Below are 16781 nucleotides of genomic sequence, written 5' to 3' on the forward strand. Positions count from 1 at the left end.
TGAGGAAAAATAGTCAACAAAGCGACACCAATAGTGCAGCAGTGGGAAGTGACCATTGCATATATTTAAAAAAATGTATGTTATGTCTTTAAGTTCAGTGGCAATACATCACCAGAATCTAAGTTGTGTATGTCATGACATGTAGTTTTGTGATCATTTAAAAAAAAAAAAAGTTATATCAGCCGAACCAGCTATCTATCTCTTTACCATACCAGCTGTTTACTGATTACAATCAAAAAGACATGAAATCGTTGTATTTTATTGGCCAGTCAGGCCTAAGCTGTTCCATTCATTCCAATTGGGTTCAGATCAAGTGCAGATTTTACTCATTGCTCATTATGACAGGATTGATCTTGATCCGCGCGTTTGATTTTCCTAACCTTCAGTATTGATGCTTGAGGCCTGTTTCACACAGGTGTTGATGGGTTTAAGCGCCTCTAATGAGTCAGCCGATGTAATCTGCAAGGCAAGTAGTCACAAGCGAAGACAACGACGATCGCTGAAGGGGTTGCTTAACACACACAAACAAGGGCTTGCTCTGTAATTACCATTGAAATGTGACTGTGCTTCTTGTCCATTTTTGGAAACGTGTCACCGTGCCTTGCATACTAGAGCTGGGGAGGCATTTTCACTGCTGTTTAGAGGTTAAACCTGTGCCTGTTTTAGCATTGACACTAAAAGGGAATTTATTTAAAAAAATAAATGTGCCAACTTCTGAATAACACTTTAAAACATTTACAAAGAGAGATTGCCTCTTTAGGAGTCATGCATATGATCTGTCCTGCTGGGAGTTGGAGAAATCTGCTCTGTAGGACTTCGGCTTTGATAATGAGCAAAGCCTTTTTTAAGAGAGAAAATTATAATCTCCATTATGTGAAGTCGAGAACAGCCAACCTCTTCAAGCCAAAATCCAGGGGTGAGCAGCTTACTGATTATGAAAAAGTATTTCTTACAGCCCATAAGAAAGGTGTGTGCACCCACACTGGCATCTCATCTGTGCATTGCTGCTAGTGTGTCTGTTCAAATAGTTTGCTGAGGAAGAGGCTGGATTTGAGGAAGATGAATGGAGGATGCAAGTAATGTAGCTATCATTAGGAAGACGGATTTAAGCTGCATTATCTTTAGTATTCCATTGGAATAAAGACCATTTCTAAGATTGTATCAACAGTTTTTGTTTTGTTATTTGAAAAAACCCCACATGATTTCGATAATGCAGCTTCTGCTTGGAAAATGGGACTTTTCAAGCCCTACTTTAAATTAAGCAATCCAGCACACTAAGTCATCATTGTTTGTGTGTATATTTTCCGATAAACTGAGAATTTGTGAATGAAAATGCAGAATGCAGCTTTAAGTGGGGGGGAAAAATTACAATTGGGGAAGATCAAGGCTCATTTTCACAAAAAAATCATGTAAATATCAGAGTTGCACATTTGTGTTTATTGTTATTTGAAAGCCATGGTGTTGTTACTCACCTAATTTTTGACAGGAGGGTAAACAAATGCGTATTTTAAAAACGTCCAGCAGTGAAAAGCCAAACTGCGTGTATCAGAACCGGTACTGGATGTTGTCAGCTACTTGTCAATGTGTTTTGTCATCAGACCATCATACTAAACTCCATGATGTGCTCTTTTTTCATAAAGAATGTGGAAAATAAACTATTTTTTAGAAAAATGTTCAGTTTTTTCTTTGAACAAATGGAGACATATTTATAATAGATTACAGAGAACAGAATGACAGGACATGCCCAGCAGTCATTGCTATATTTTTATCGCCTTCACTTCTGTAGTTTTGTGGATCACCATCAAAAAGGAAAGAAACCACCTCCCACTCAGCATTTGAATCTGAATGACATTGTAAAACCTCAACTTTCTGTCCATGCTGTGAGATAGATCTCTGTCAAGTACTGAAAATATCAGAAAACTGTAATATCTTATGTTATTAGTGTGTCTTTTTTTTTCTTTTAACCCTTGTGCTATCCTAGGCACTTTAACATTGGGAGTTGGGGTCATCTAGACCCACTAGACAGTGCGCTGAACTTTTTTCTTTAACGATTTGTGATCTTCACTGGTGTCCATGGATTACATGAAATCCTCTACACCTTTATCCACCTTTGTCATGGTAAGGAGAACACGTCAATGGTCATCTTGACCCCATAGGATAGCACAAGGGTTAATATTCCTGGTTTGTTTTAATCTGGTACAGGCAGTGATTGCCACCAGAGAGTGATGTACATGTATGGGTGTGAGCTGTACTTTTTTTTTTTTTTGTGACAGAACTGTGTACTTACAAGCAACTGGGATTAAAACTTTGTGACTATTATATGAATCTAACGAGTGCCAAATATATCTGAGCATGTTAAAGTCCGCCAGTTTTCTGATTCAACCGGGAAACTCCAGCGACTCACTGCTGTTAAAGGCCTGAATGCACAGCTGAACGTTTAATCATGCTCAGTATTTTTGCTAGAAGTGGGAACAATTCCTTGAAGTTTTAGTTTTGGTTGACAAAAAACAAGCAAAATGAAAAAACAAAAAAAGAGGTTTCTTCAGATATTTGTCGTATTTTACTGTGTCAATCCATAGCTTATAAATGCAGTCTGTGGTGGTCATATGCTGCCATGAGAGGTGAATATAAAAAGCTGATTTCCATTATTCCTTGGAATATTGGTTTTAAAAAAGACAAAAACTGCACACACATCTTGGGTCCATTTTGTTTCTAACATCACACAAGATTCATGGTGTGTTTTCTGAACTGCTTCTTACTAAAAGTAAAAAAACAAAGTGAGCCTGATATTTGGTGACTTTTACCCTGGATTTTATCAAATATAGAGTGTGGATTTGTCCAAAAATGTAAAAGTAAATGTAATTCTAATATTAAAATGAAGCTCTGAAATTACCACTGTGCTCCAGAATGTGTCATTTTTTCTCCTGGTTGCTGGAATAAGATGAGAATTTTCTAGGTTTGCTGGATGTACAGGACCATTTTCACACACAAGCTGTACGAGCTGCTAAAAGGCACACCCAAAAACGAATCTTCTCCGGTTTGCATGCTTTCTCAGCATGACACTGGCGTGTTTGGGAATATGTGCAGATTATCACTGATCCTCGGATCAGCACCTGACAGGTTGCTGTTTCAGGAATATCTCCGCCTCCCGGGGACGGATGGCGTTGACATGCCTTGTGAGTTCACTCACATCACAACATGTAATGCTCAGTTAGCCCAACAAATTGCCCACAACCAAAGCAGACGCGTTTTTCAAGTGGATTGGATCTGCAGTTTAATTGTGTGACTTTTAAACGTCTGCTGTGTGTTCTATTTAGAACAGGGGTCAGCGACCTTTAACCCTAAAAGAGCCATTTGGTGCAGGACAGAAAAGGAAAGGAGGGGCAGTCAATAATACAGTCATAACTAAAGTGTATCATACGCATATTGCAACCTGCTCGCCAGCCCCACCGGAGAAAAACCGGGGGAAGCGGCAGAAACCGACCGCCCAACTGGGAACGCGGACGCAGGCGACCAGCAGAGGCCCCTAACGAGCCAGGGGACGGTGAGTCTCAGGACCAGGCTGTAGTCGCTGTGGGCAACGATAGAAAAATTGCTAAAAAGGGGCCCTACCTGCCCTACTCTACCTGCTTCTCAGGGGATGCGGTCCACCCCACTCAGATGTTGACTCGATCAGCGCTTGGAAAAGAGCTGCAAGGTCCGGGTCGCAGGAACCCCCGGGACGCCACCAATGCCCTGGAAGCATGCGCTGGCCCGCCCCACCCAGTCTGGGGGGCAGGAGACAGGGAGCATCGTGACCATCCGCCTCTTACTGTGTGGGTGAACTAAACGGATTCAATTAAAATTTGGCGGACCGGGCGATTCAGACTCCTCCATTATTCAGAGGCAGAACCCGATTGCCCAAACGTGTCCACCGCAGGGCCCTACATGAGTATATTTGTGTGTGTTGATGTGAAGTCTGTTGTGTATGTACCAAGAGGGGGAGCAATTAAAATTGGCAGTTGCTTCCTCCAATGATCCCTACTTGTCTAAAGCGAATAAAGCCTGATTAAAAGTTACTTAAGTGCAGAAAGACGTTTTCTGCCATTAGAACTTTGGTGCACCTTCATCCTTTAAATGTTTTTACAATCAAATATAGACATGATAACATTTATGAATCCACTTTTTGAGTTATTCATGTAAATGCAATTCTATACATTAAGAATTTTGCCTTTGAACAGAAACTAGACACTGTTCAGCTGAAGATAAGCTCTAAGCTTCTGTTAATAATAAACCGCTCTGACAGTAGATTAAAATGTTATTCATCATTTATAATCAGTTATCTGATATTTAAAAATCTAAACATAAATGACAAAAATTGATTAACTAAAACAAAGTAACCAAAACTACCACCCATAATTCATTTTTTATTTTTTATTTTGCCTCAAAGCCAAAGAGCCAGAATGGAGGGATGGAAGATCTGCTACTAGCCAAGGGGCCTCAGCATGCAGACCCCTGATTTAGGATCTACAGCGTGTAGTCCTGTAGAAGAAACAATTGTCAGCTCCAGAAATTCACTGAAAAGCATAAATATTTAAAAAGCAGGTGCTTCTATATCTTTCCTGTTTATGGTTTCTCAGTTCTTGAGCGTGAGCAGCAGCTTCAGTGTTCAAGGTCCCACTCCAATCCTATTTTGATCTGTTAAAAGCATTCCGAGTGGGTTTTTAAATAACGTTCTTACATTTTTAGGCACCTGTGTCGTTTTTCTAGCACAAAGTTTGTGCAGAGCGACAGGAGTTCATCAGTAGTTTGCCTCTGAGTTGTGGGTGGGACCTCTGGTGCGGAAGTAAGCCTCCACTGATGTCCCATCATCCCTTTGCTCACATTCTCTCCTGCTAGCTCACAGCCCCTTACAACCCCAAGCTAACATTAGCGGTGTAATAAAAATGGCAAGCAACATTGGAGCTACCCAGCCGGACGCCAGTTAGGACAAGGAAAACAAAGACGTCCATGGATCTGTTTGTCTGCAAGTGGATGCATCACAATGGAGCGGAGAAGTTTCTTTTCTACTTGCTGTGTTACAATTTTCAAACTGCATTTCTTCAGCTGCTCCTGATTCATCACGACTTGAATAAATAAATACTCAGAAATGCAATTTTAATCTTAAATTCTTATAATCCTCCATCATGAGAAAAATGCTACAAGATGTTCAAAACTCCATTTTCACTGGAGTGTGTCTTTATGGAGGTTTCAGCCTGACTGCATCAACGATTTCCACTGTGAGAGGTTTCATCCACACAATGACTATTGTAATGGAAAACAGGTAAATGGACTTGTTAAGCCCTCATGAAACTTGAACAGACAGTGACTTGTTTTTAGCATTGCAAGAGTTGAAATCTGATCATCTGAACTTTCCAATTTCCAGTCTGTGCTCTAACTACAAACACTGCAGCTGATTTCCTTTGCATACAGGCAGTTTTACCCAAACACATCATTTAATGTCTGGAAAGACAAGAAGTAAACAGTAAAAAAAAAAAAAAAACATGAAACAGCTAAGCTAGTAACATCCAGATAAAATAGTTTTTTGTTGGTCTTTCTGTACATGGTTTCTCTTTATTTCATTTATTTATTTTCCACTGGTGTTTGTCTTTGTGTATTTTATTGTGTGGGGCTAATTTAATGTATCTTATTGTACTTTATTGCATTTGATTTTGTTTTTATGTACAGCACCTTGAGCTGTCTTTGTTGTCATGAAAGGTGCTATATAAATAAAATTAATTAGAATTTGAATTTGATTGAGCATATTTACCATTAACATTTTAAATTTAAGGCATTAAAATGAATTTATTTATAGCTTGAGTTGCAAACAAAAACAACTCATCCAACAGAAATACCGGCATTTTGGACTAAGGCTAGTGAATCAATGACCAATCAAGACAATGACCAAGAAATATGTTGTATTAGACTGTTTTGACTGACAACCACCTTCTTTTTCAAGAAAAATGTGCATGTTCATCCCCTACAGTTGGAAGAGCTTTCTTGTGATATGTCAGAGTGCTGCAGATCTCAAGAATCTTGCTCCATTCTTTTTCTTTCACAACTCTATTCCGATATGTGAAAGACGCAAGAGTTTTGAACGTGGAAGCCCGGAAAAAGGTTTAGCCTTGTTCTATCCTAGGCAGTCTAGACCCACTAGACAGTGCGCTGAACCTTTTTTCTTCAATGATTTGTGATCTTCACTGGTCACCATGGATTACATGAAATCTTTCCACCTTTATCCACCTTTGTCATGGTAGGGAGAACACGTCAATGTAAGAGTGGGGTCATCTAAGATAGCACAAGGGTTAAGGCGTTTACATAGACTTTTCATTACAAGTGATTGCTTGAACTCCAGTTGCCGAGGGTGGTGTGTATGTAGCTTCAAGCAAAGAAAAGCAGTCTTGCAGATATTCGTGTGTTGCTGATATGCAGCCCCTTACAGCAGTAACGTGTTGCATATCAGTGTATATGCAAAGTCACTTTTCTCTGCGTCAGAATCAGTGAATTCACGCTGATCGTGTGTGTTCTTTAGCTGTTGCCGGCGACACCTTCTGTTTACGGGAGGTCAAAACTCATTTCACAGACTCTTTTGCTACAGCAGCCAAAAACACTGCTGGACCAGATGGTGTGACACGGATAGTGCTGCGACAATGCAACTCCAGTCCCACCCAGCCTGAAGTCTCCCATTACAGATTATTGGTTCAGCATCTGCTGCAGCTCTCTCTCTCTTTAAAGTCATATCCTACAAAGTCTTGATTTGGTACCCAAGATCAGCCCAGTACCGTGTAAAAGACAGACAAAAAAAAACATACGCTAACTTTGATTATTTCCATTTTTCTGCTCTGTTTAGGAGAAAATCCTCTCAGGTTTCAGGTCCAGGTTGGTTCTGGATCCGGTTCTAGATGGAATTGTTTTCTTGCAGACTCTAAATTCTCTTTCCAGATAATCAATTGAAGTGAAGTGCTTCCAGATTTTGCTTCTTTCCCAGTGTCCCTCATTTCTGTACGTTTTTGTGTTGATGCTGGCGCTCTAATCCATACATGCACTGCTGCTGCGCTGCTGCTCCTGCGTTGCTGCACATGCAACTAGCTTTTGCTACCCTTCCCCTGCTCAGCCCCAACATGTAGTGAGTGGTTTATTCTTTTCAAACAAAGCGATGTGACCCTTTGAGCGTCTTCAGAAGATCTTGACCATCACATATTGAAACCCCAGTCTGCTTTGGGGAAACATTGCTGATGCAGCAAAACGACCATATGTCTCGTTGCTGTGCTCCGTCTCACCATGACATGATTCTGACTGTCACATCCTCTCCCTGGTAGCAGAGTTTGACTGTTTCTCAACCCCAGTTTGAAGCCTGTTTCACCTCATCACTGTGTTCAACCGACATGTGACATTGTTGATCATTAACACCTGTTTGGTAGAATTGGTTCTGCAAAAGGAAGAAACATCAAATATTGATTTGATTCAGATTTTTGTTTTGTCCACTCACTTTGTATTTTGAAAATTGATCAGAATAAACAATCATTTTGGATTTTTTAAAAAGGATTCCTTTCCACACCTGTCCAAAACGTTTGCACAGTGCGTTACCAATTAAAGAAAACCGTCCTACTGTGCTGAGACTCATTTATGCTGCAGGACTGCTTGTCTGCATCTAGCAGAGTGTTTAGAATGTGTGCCACAGTTTGACCTGAAAATCATCCAGGCATTATGCCAGAAAACCTTTTTTCAGCTGCAGGGTTTTCCATATCATAACAAGAAATGAAAGACCAGAGTCACTCAAGAAGTACTTCGAATTAAACACAGAAATTGTTTCTGACACAACAAAGTCAGAAACGATTTTGTTTTTTATTTGATTGAATTTTAGTCCATTTGAATTTTATATTATCTACTGTGACTTTTACCCTGGATTTTATCAAATATAGCGTGTGGATTTGTCCAAAACTGTAAAAGTAAATGTAATTCTAATATTAAAATGAAGCTCTGAAAATACCACTGTGCTCCAGAATGTGTCATTTTTTTCTCCTGGTTGCTGGAATAAGATGAGAATTTTCTAGGTTTGCTGGATGTACAGGACCATTTTCACACACAAGCTGTGCGAGCTGCTAAAAGGCACACCCAAAAACGTCCTCTTCTCCGGTTTGCATGCTTTCTGAACATGACACTGGCGTGTTTGGGAATATGTGCAGATTATCACTGATCCTCGGATCAGCACCTGAAATGGTTGCTGTTTCAGGAATATCTCCGCCTCCCGGGGACGGATGGCGTTGACATGCCTTGTGAGTTCACTCACATCACAACATGTAATGCTCAGTTAGCCCAACAAATTGCCCACAACCAAAGCAGACGCGTTTTTCAAGTGGATTGGATCTGCAGTTTAATTGTGTGACTTTCAAACGTCTGCTGTGTGTTCTCTTTAGAACAGGGGTCAGCGACCTTTAACCCTAAAAGAGCCATTTAGTGCAGGACAGAAAAGGAAAGGAGGGGCAGTCAATAATACAGTCATAACTTAAGTGTGTCATACGCAAACTGAAAACCTGCTCGCCAGCCCCACCGGAGAAAAACCGGGGGAAGCGGCAGAATCCGACCACCCAACTGGGAACGCGGACGCAGGCGACCAGCAGAGGCCCCTAACGAGCCAGGGGATGGTGAGCCTGAGGACCAGGCTCTAGTCGCTGTGGGCAACGATAAAAAAATTGGGGGGCCCTGCTGTGCCCCCCCAAAAAAGGGGCCCTCATTTATGCTGGAGGACTGCTTTATGAGACAACAAAGTCAGAAACGATTTCTGTTTTTATTTGAATGAATTTTAGTACATTTGAATTTATCTACTGTATGTCAGTTTTATACGAAGCCCGTGTCCTGACGTGGATAAAATAAAAAATATCTCGTTCCCACAAATTATTATCTTTTATCCACAATATAATTTTCCGTTCCCACAAATTAATATTTGTTCCCTTGAAATAATTGATTAGTGCGAACAAAATAATTATTCGTGCGAACGAAAGAATTATCTACGTGATTAGTCATTCATAAACGCGATACTTGGATTTACAGCAGATACCTATACATGTCTGTCTGTGTGTGTCTCATTACATTGCATGGGGGACACGGATGATGTTTAGAGATCAGATTTATTTAATTTAAAAAGCACAAAAGCATCAGTAATCATGTCTCCATGTCTGCGTTCATTCACATCCCGGTACGGTCTTCATCCTGCCACCAAAAGCCGCTTTCCGCGGCTACTTCCGTGTCTCTGTGACCCACGTTCGTTCAAGAGGGGAAAAATAAAAATAAGAATGATCTATTTATAATTGTCTCAATGAAAATAACAAAAAATGTCATTATATTTAGGATGCCCAAGCTTGCTGCTTCCCCATACCGCAGCAATTCTCCGGACATAGCTCGCTTGAGCTATGCGCTACGAGCTCTGGCCCGCCGTGGAGCTCTTCTGCTTGTCATTCTGGCGGTTGGCCAGCTGGCTGGCCGGTAGATGGACCGCCAGCTGCGGTATGGAATATGGTAGTTTAGGGTCAAATAGGGCTACATGCTACGTGTCCCACGGATCCCAACGTGCATCATATATTTCCCAAAATGCATCTTGACCAATCACCGTGGCCCTGTAACTGTGATGCATTTTAAAACTCTGGGAGTTTTAAAACAGCGTCAATTATTCGCGGATTTTCATTATTCGCGGGGGGGTGAGGAACGTAACCCCCGCGAATACAGGGGGAATACTGTACATAGGGAACCTGACCGCAAAAACTTTTATATTGTTTGTTTCTGCTTCGTTTCATTATTTTTACATTTCTTCTTTCTTACGGATCCGTTGAGCTCATATTTGACCCCCGCCACATACCCGAAAACTCACCAAAATTGGCACACACCTGGGATAAATTGAAAAACAATTTTTGGCAAAGAGAACGTCACCCCCCCGAGGTCGATGACATCACGGCGAGCAAACATGTTGGAGATATCCCAAAGCATTATTAAATCATTATGGGATAGCCACACGACCTACGGCTTGGCAGCCATTTGGCGGCCATTTTGTGGCGAACACAGAGAAATGGTGATTTTCGTATTTGTTGACAATATGGGAAAAGGACACTTTTGTTTGAGCGATTTTCACGAAATAGCACACAGATGCCACCAGCATGATTTTACAACTACCAAAGAAGTTTCGTTGACTTTTGACCTTCGGAAGAGGCGGCCATCTTGAATTTTTAAAAAAAAGCACCTTTAATAACGGATACAAACGAAAAGTCTTCCTAGGGATTTTTTTTCGATCTTCTTGAAACTTCTCGGTCATCAATGGCAAGCCACTGTGGACAAAATGTTGGAATTAGAAGTTGTCGATTTTGAAGGGCGTGCGCGTGGCGAATTCGCAACTGTTGCGATCTTAGTTACCTCGCACATATTTTATTGGAATGTCCTGAAACTGAAATATGTGATTCCCTGGCCCACACTGAACAAACCGATGTCACATACGACAATATCGATAAAGGCATGTGGGCGTGGTAAACAAAAAACGATTGTAAAAAAAGTGCCAACTCAGCAAAAAAAAAAAAAATCGGATTTTTTTTTTAAGAATTGGCTAACGAAACCCAGATAACTTTGTCGGGTAGATCCAAACAAAGTTTTGAAATCATTACGTGATGGCGACACAACCTACGGTTTGGGAGACTTTTGCGTTTTTACACAATATGGAAAAATGAACTTTTTTCGAGCGATTTTCACAAAATTGGACTCACGTGTCCCTAGCGTAAGTCTAGAATCACCTTTGGAGTTTCGTCGACCTTTGACGGGATTCAAACGTAAACTTGTCGTTGGAATTTTAATCGATCGTCTCGAAACTTTTCGGGCATCAATGGCAAGCTTCTGTGGAAAAAATGTTGGAATTAGAAGTTGTAGATTTTGAACGGCGTGCGAGCGGCGAGCTAGCAAAGTGGCGCACTGTTATAACTCCTGTGTTTTTCAATGGACTACTGTGAAATTTGAATGCATGCATTCATGCCTGAAACTGAATACAATGAAAAACACTGGATATGGACATATAAGGAATGTGGGCGTGGTTAGTATAAAACCACTGTTGCCAAGGACAACAAAAAGTTTACTTTTTCCGATCTGTCTGAAACTCACGTCGATCTGTTCATCCTCCCGAGGCGACCAAAACATAAAATGGTTGCTATGGAGATAAAATCAACAGAAAAGACGCCATTTTGAAAAAAGTGTTTTTTGTTTTTTTTATCAACTTGGTACATATAGCTCTCACCAATGGAGCAATGTATTTTTCTGAGTTAGTTGATGATGCTGATCGCTATGCTTGCACTTTTAGCAACATTAGCATTGTTAGCATAATTAGCATATTAAACAATGTGTTTTTCTGAGTTAGTTGATGATGCTGATCGCAATGCTAGGACTTTTACCAACATTAGTATCGCTAGCATAGTTAGTATAATTAGCATACGCATTTCTGACTAGCCTTGATAAAAGGTGGCTGGTGAGGGCGGTGAGAGGTGCGTAGAGTTGGGCGTGGAAGGCGGGTTGCGTCTGCGGGCCATACAACGCTGCTTGTTATGATATTTTTCTTATTTTCATTGAGACAATAATAAATTGATCATTCTTGTTTTTATTTTCCCTTTCTTGAAGGAATGTGGGTCACAGAGACACAGAAGTTACAGCTGAAAGCGGCTTTTGCGGCAGGACGGAGAGCATAACCATGTTTATGAATGACTTGTGACGTGAATAATTATTTCATTCGCACAAATTAATTATTGCATGGGAACGAGATATTAATTTGTGGGAACGAGATATTAATTTGTGGGAACAAGATAATTTGTGGGAACGAGACATTTTTTATTTTGTTTATTCATTTTATCCATGTCAGGACACGGGCTCCATAATTATTTAATTGTGGGTGTGTATTTCATTACCAGGACACCAACAACAGCTGACAGCATGATGTGCAAATCTGAAAATTGCTTTCAATTAGGGAAAATCTGATAAACTTTTATAATTCAATCAGAAATCTTTTAATGCTAACAAGCAAAACATCTAGTGATAATTAGAGCAAACCTTGGAGCCACAGTTGTGACTTGGGGTTAAAACATCATAATGAGGACAGAACTATATCAATGCATTTCTGTGATAGCATTGTTGAGACCCTTACCAAGGAATTTCATTGTGCTTGATATAGACATGAGTCTGCATTCTTATCTAAATAATAAAAAAATCATTCTGTTTGTAGTACATACTTTGTTGGATATATTTCAGAGATTTGTTTTATGTCACGTTGTAATACTTTTGTTGATACTGATTTGGAAAAAGTTCCCCTGCAATCAGGGTGTGAAATAGCCCGCATACTTTCTATAAGTAGATCCCGCATAGACGTCTGTCACACAGGCACAAATGTTGCCACTATCATTTTTAAAGTGTCAGGACTTTGTATTTGCAGCTACAGGAGTTCACCCTAAAGTGCATCCGTACCTAATCAATGTTTAAAATACTGTTGAAGGCCTTTACATGGTTTACTCACAGATCCTGAGGTTCCGTCTTGTAAAAGTCAGTGACAGAGAGTTCATTCCTCCTTAAATTCTTGAAGATGCCGCAGAAGTGCTGTGGGAAAATCTGATGACTAGTTTACCAAACAAATCCATTCTCAGAAGTTTGAGTCCTGAAGTTTTGCGACATGCTGTAGTCCTCCACGATTCCTCTGCTGTCCTTCAGAGCAAGGGGGAGAGGATCTGGACTGATTGACAGTGGTAAGACCCTTCCTGCTCTTTTCAAAGAATGCTCTTTAGTGCTAAACCTTTGAAATGTTTTAAAGATCTTGCTTATTATTGTCAGGTTCTGGGCCAGGGCGGTTGTTGGGTTTTGTTTTTTTATCTCTGCTCGTTTGTTCTGTCTTTACCTTATTGGTCTCACCTGTTGCTGAATCACCTGGAGGGTATTTAGCCTGCACTGATCCTGTCCCTGTCACGGGATCGTTTTGGATTATTGTTACGATCGTGAGTGTTATTAAAACCTACGATTTGACTACGAGTCCCTGCGTCTGCGCCTGTGTCCTCACCTGCGAGTCCCTGACATTACGATCCCATCACCATGGACCCAGCAGAAGCAGACAATTCGCCACTCACACTCCCGTTTAGACTATTTATTAATCAGTAACTCTCTTTTAAAAAATATTCAAAGCTCCAATATCCATCCAATTATTATCAGTGATCATGCACCAGTCTCTGTAAACATTTCTAGGGAAAAATCCACACCCTCTGGTACAACCTGGAGGTTTAATACGTCTCTGTTAAAAGACCAGGAATTTCTTGAATTCTTTAAAAAAGAGTGGGCAACCTTCTTAGACTTCAACAATACTCCAGACATCCCACCGTGCGTTCTTTGGGAAACAGCAAAGGCAGTCATGAGAGGGAAAATCATTTCTTATTCAACGCACAAAAAACGCAAAGAGAAAGCAGATTTATTAGAATTAGAAAATAAAATCAAAACCCTGGAGACTGCTTATGCTGCTTCTGCACAGGAACACATTCTGGGAGATCTGAAAAATTTAAAGCTGCAGTTAAATGACATCATTAATAAACGAACACAATTTCAAATACAAAGGCTACGACTTGAAAGATTTGAAAACTCTAATAAATCTGGCAAATTTCTGGCTAATCAGCTTAAAATTAATAGAGAAAAATCATCAATCACCTCTATTACGGACCAAACAGGAAATGTCACTCATGACCCGGTCAAAATTAATAATGCATTTGAAAACTTTTATAAAAACCTGTACACACCGCAGATCAATCCGTCAGAGCAAAGTATTGACTCATTTCTTAATAATGTAAACATACCCAGGCTAAATGAGGATCAAATCACAAACTTAGATTCTCTGCTCTCGCTGTCTGAACTTCATGAAACTCTGTTACTTATACCCAATGGTAAAGCACCAGGGCCTGACGGCTTTCCTGCTGAGTTTTATAAAGAATTCTGGGAACAACTGGCACCAACGTTTTATAAAACGGTCACATCTATTAATGAGAGCCAATCAATGCCACCTAACATGAACTCAGCCAACATAATTCTTCTTCTAAAACCAGACAAAGATCCCACTAGTCCTTCAAGGTATCGCCCCATTTCTCTAATCAATGCAGATGTAAAAATTATCTGCAAAGCACTAGCACAGAGAATAGAAAAAATCACTCCTCACATAATTCACTTCGACCAAACTGGATTCATCAAAGGCAGACACTCGGATGATAATGTCCGTAGACTAGTTAATATAATAGACTTTGCCACCATTGAAAACCAGGAAATGACGGTACTATCGCTGGATGCTGAAAAAGCCTTTGACAGAGTAAATTGGAAGTTCCTTATTGCCGCCCTCCATAAGTTTGGTTTTGGAGAAGCATTCATCAATTGGATCAAAATATTATATCACAACCCCAATGCATCAGTTAGAACTAATAAACAGACTTCAAACAGGTATTTTCTTGGAAGAGGAACCAGACAGGGCTGCCCACTCTCTCCTTCTCTTTTTGCTATATTCATTGAGCCTTTAGCTGCAGCAATAAGACAGAATGAGAGCATTAAAGGAATAAAAACCAAACACAGGCATAATAAAATTAGTCTTTATGCGGATGACATATTACTGTTTTTAAGGAATTTACATTCTGTAAATGAAACAGCAATGATCATAAATGAATTCTCCTCCATATCAGACTATTCCATTAATTGGAATAAGTCTGTTTTATTACCACTCAACAGGAATATGGAACAAAGACTCACAATTCCAGTTAAAACAGGAAATATCAAATATCTGGGTATCTACTTTTCCCCCAAAATATCAGAACTGGTGCAGCTAAACCACACCCCATTACTGAAAAGCATACAGGACGATCTAACACGCTGGACCAACCTGCCTCTGTCACTTATGGGCAAGGTAGCCACGGTTAAAATGAAAATCTTACCCAAGGTTAATTATCTCTTCTCAATGATTCCCACACAACCGCCATTAAAATGGTTCAAAACATTAGACTCATCCATATCAAACTTTCTATGGAACAACAAACCTGCAAGAATTAGTCTAAAAACTTTAAAATCTGCAAAAAGCTGTGGAGGATTAGAATTACCTAACTTCCACAAATACTTTCTTGCAAATAGATTGCAATACATCTTAAAATGGTTAAAAAATAATCCAGAAACCAACTCATGGTTAGACTTGGAACAGGTGTTATGTGGGAAGATCAACCTGTCACAGCTACCATTTATTAGCCAAACAGTTAAAAAACAGGATTGTTTCAAAAGCATTAATATAAATGCCACTTTAACAGCCTGGTGGGAATTTCTCAAAATATCAAAATAATCAATTCAACCGTGCAAAATGACACCCATCTGGAACAACCCGGACATCCTTATTAACAAAAAAATGATTCACTTCCCAGCTTGGCAAGCAGGGGGCATAAAACAACTAGAGCACGTAATTATTGATAGAAGATTCATAACTCCCCAGGAACATCAAGACAAACATGGAATAAATAACTTCTTGGAATATCAGCAACTTAACTCAAGTATTACTAAAAAGTATAAATTTAAAGACGACGATTTAAAGCTACCAGATGTAGTTACCACTCTGATTAATTTTTCAATGAATAGAACTCTCTCCAAAATATACACATTTTTATGTAATTTAGATAACAATATTGCCCTTCCAACAAAAAAATGGGATGCAGATTTGAGCATCAGCACAGATGAAAGCTTCTGGTCAGAACTCTGTCTAAACACCTTTAAACTGACAAAAAGTCCAAATCTGCAGCTAATCCATCTCAAAACTCTTCACAGAATTTACTACACTGGACAGAGGATGTTCAAGATGGGTCTCAGTAACTCAGACATTTGCGAGCACTGTGATAGTAATCTACCCGACAGTTACATGCACGCACTGTGGTTCTGCACTCCTGTCCAGGCTCTCTGGCAGCAGGTATGTGCCGATTTATTAGTCTGGCTTAAGGTTTCAATCACGGCCTCACCGTCACTTTGTGTGCTTGGTGACATGAGTGCCATCGATATAGAAGAAGGATTAGCATCTATCATTTTCACAACTCTTTGTATTGCCAAAAAAACTATTTTAATAAATTGGAAAAACAAGAAAAATATAAATATAAGTCAACACAGAAATCTGCTGTTTGATCATATCAGCTTGGAAAAAATGTCAGCCCAAAGTTCAAGTAACTTTGAAAGAATTCAGTCTCTCTGGTCTCCTGTGGTTGACTCCATGACTTAGGGGGTGGGGGGCTTTGTCGTCGCTGCTCCTTGCCCTTTTGCCGTGGTTTGGGGTGGGGGTCGGGGCCTCCGGTGCCTGGCGGGGGCGGTGGGGGCTCCGTTGGTCGGGGGGTCGGGTCCGGTGCCTGGGTGGGGCGGGCTGGGGCGCTGCGTGGTCCTCTGGGCTTGGGTGTGGGGGTGCGTGGTGGGGGGGTGGGGTGGTGGTCTGGCTTGGCTTGGGGGGGTGGTCCCTTTGCCTGCGCTGGGGGGGTGGGGGGGGGCAGCGGCGCCGGATGGGCTGCCCATCTGCACCTGGGGCTGGGATCGGCCCTTCCCTGGCTCTGGGACGGGACGGGACAACCCTCTCGGGGCCCCCGGTCGCTCTGGGTGTCATCCGCTTCGGATGCGGGGTCTGGGGTGGTGTGGGGTGGGGGGCTTGTCGGCCCTGTCCTGTGGGGGGGGCGTTCTGGGGGGGAGGGGGGCCCATTATTGGTACGGGTCGGGGGGGCTAA

General features: G+C 40.9%; 1 protein-coding gene across 1 annotated transcript in view; it reads left to right on the forward strand.

Moving 5' to 3' along the window:
- Positions 1-12648: 12648 nt before the first annotated feature.
- LOC101175070 (sodium- and chloride-dependent GABA transporter 2) overlaps positions 12649-16781 on the forward strand; it is a 36294-nt gene continuing 32161 nt past the window's right edge. The window contains exon 1 of the mRNA XM_020703050.2: positions 12649-12773. The gene's annotated coding sequence lies outside the window, so the exon portion shown is untranslated. The remainder of the gene's footprint in view (positions 12774-16781) is intronic.

The sequence above is a fragment of the Oryzias latipes genome, chromosome 5, assembly GCF_053564925.1.
Source record: "Oryzias latipes strain Hd-rR chromosome 5, Olatipes_Hd-rR_3.1".
In the NCBI taxonomy this organism is placed as follows: domain Eukaryota; kingdom Metazoa; phylum Chordata; class Actinopteri; order Beloniformes; family Adrianichthyidae; genus Oryzias; species Oryzias latipes.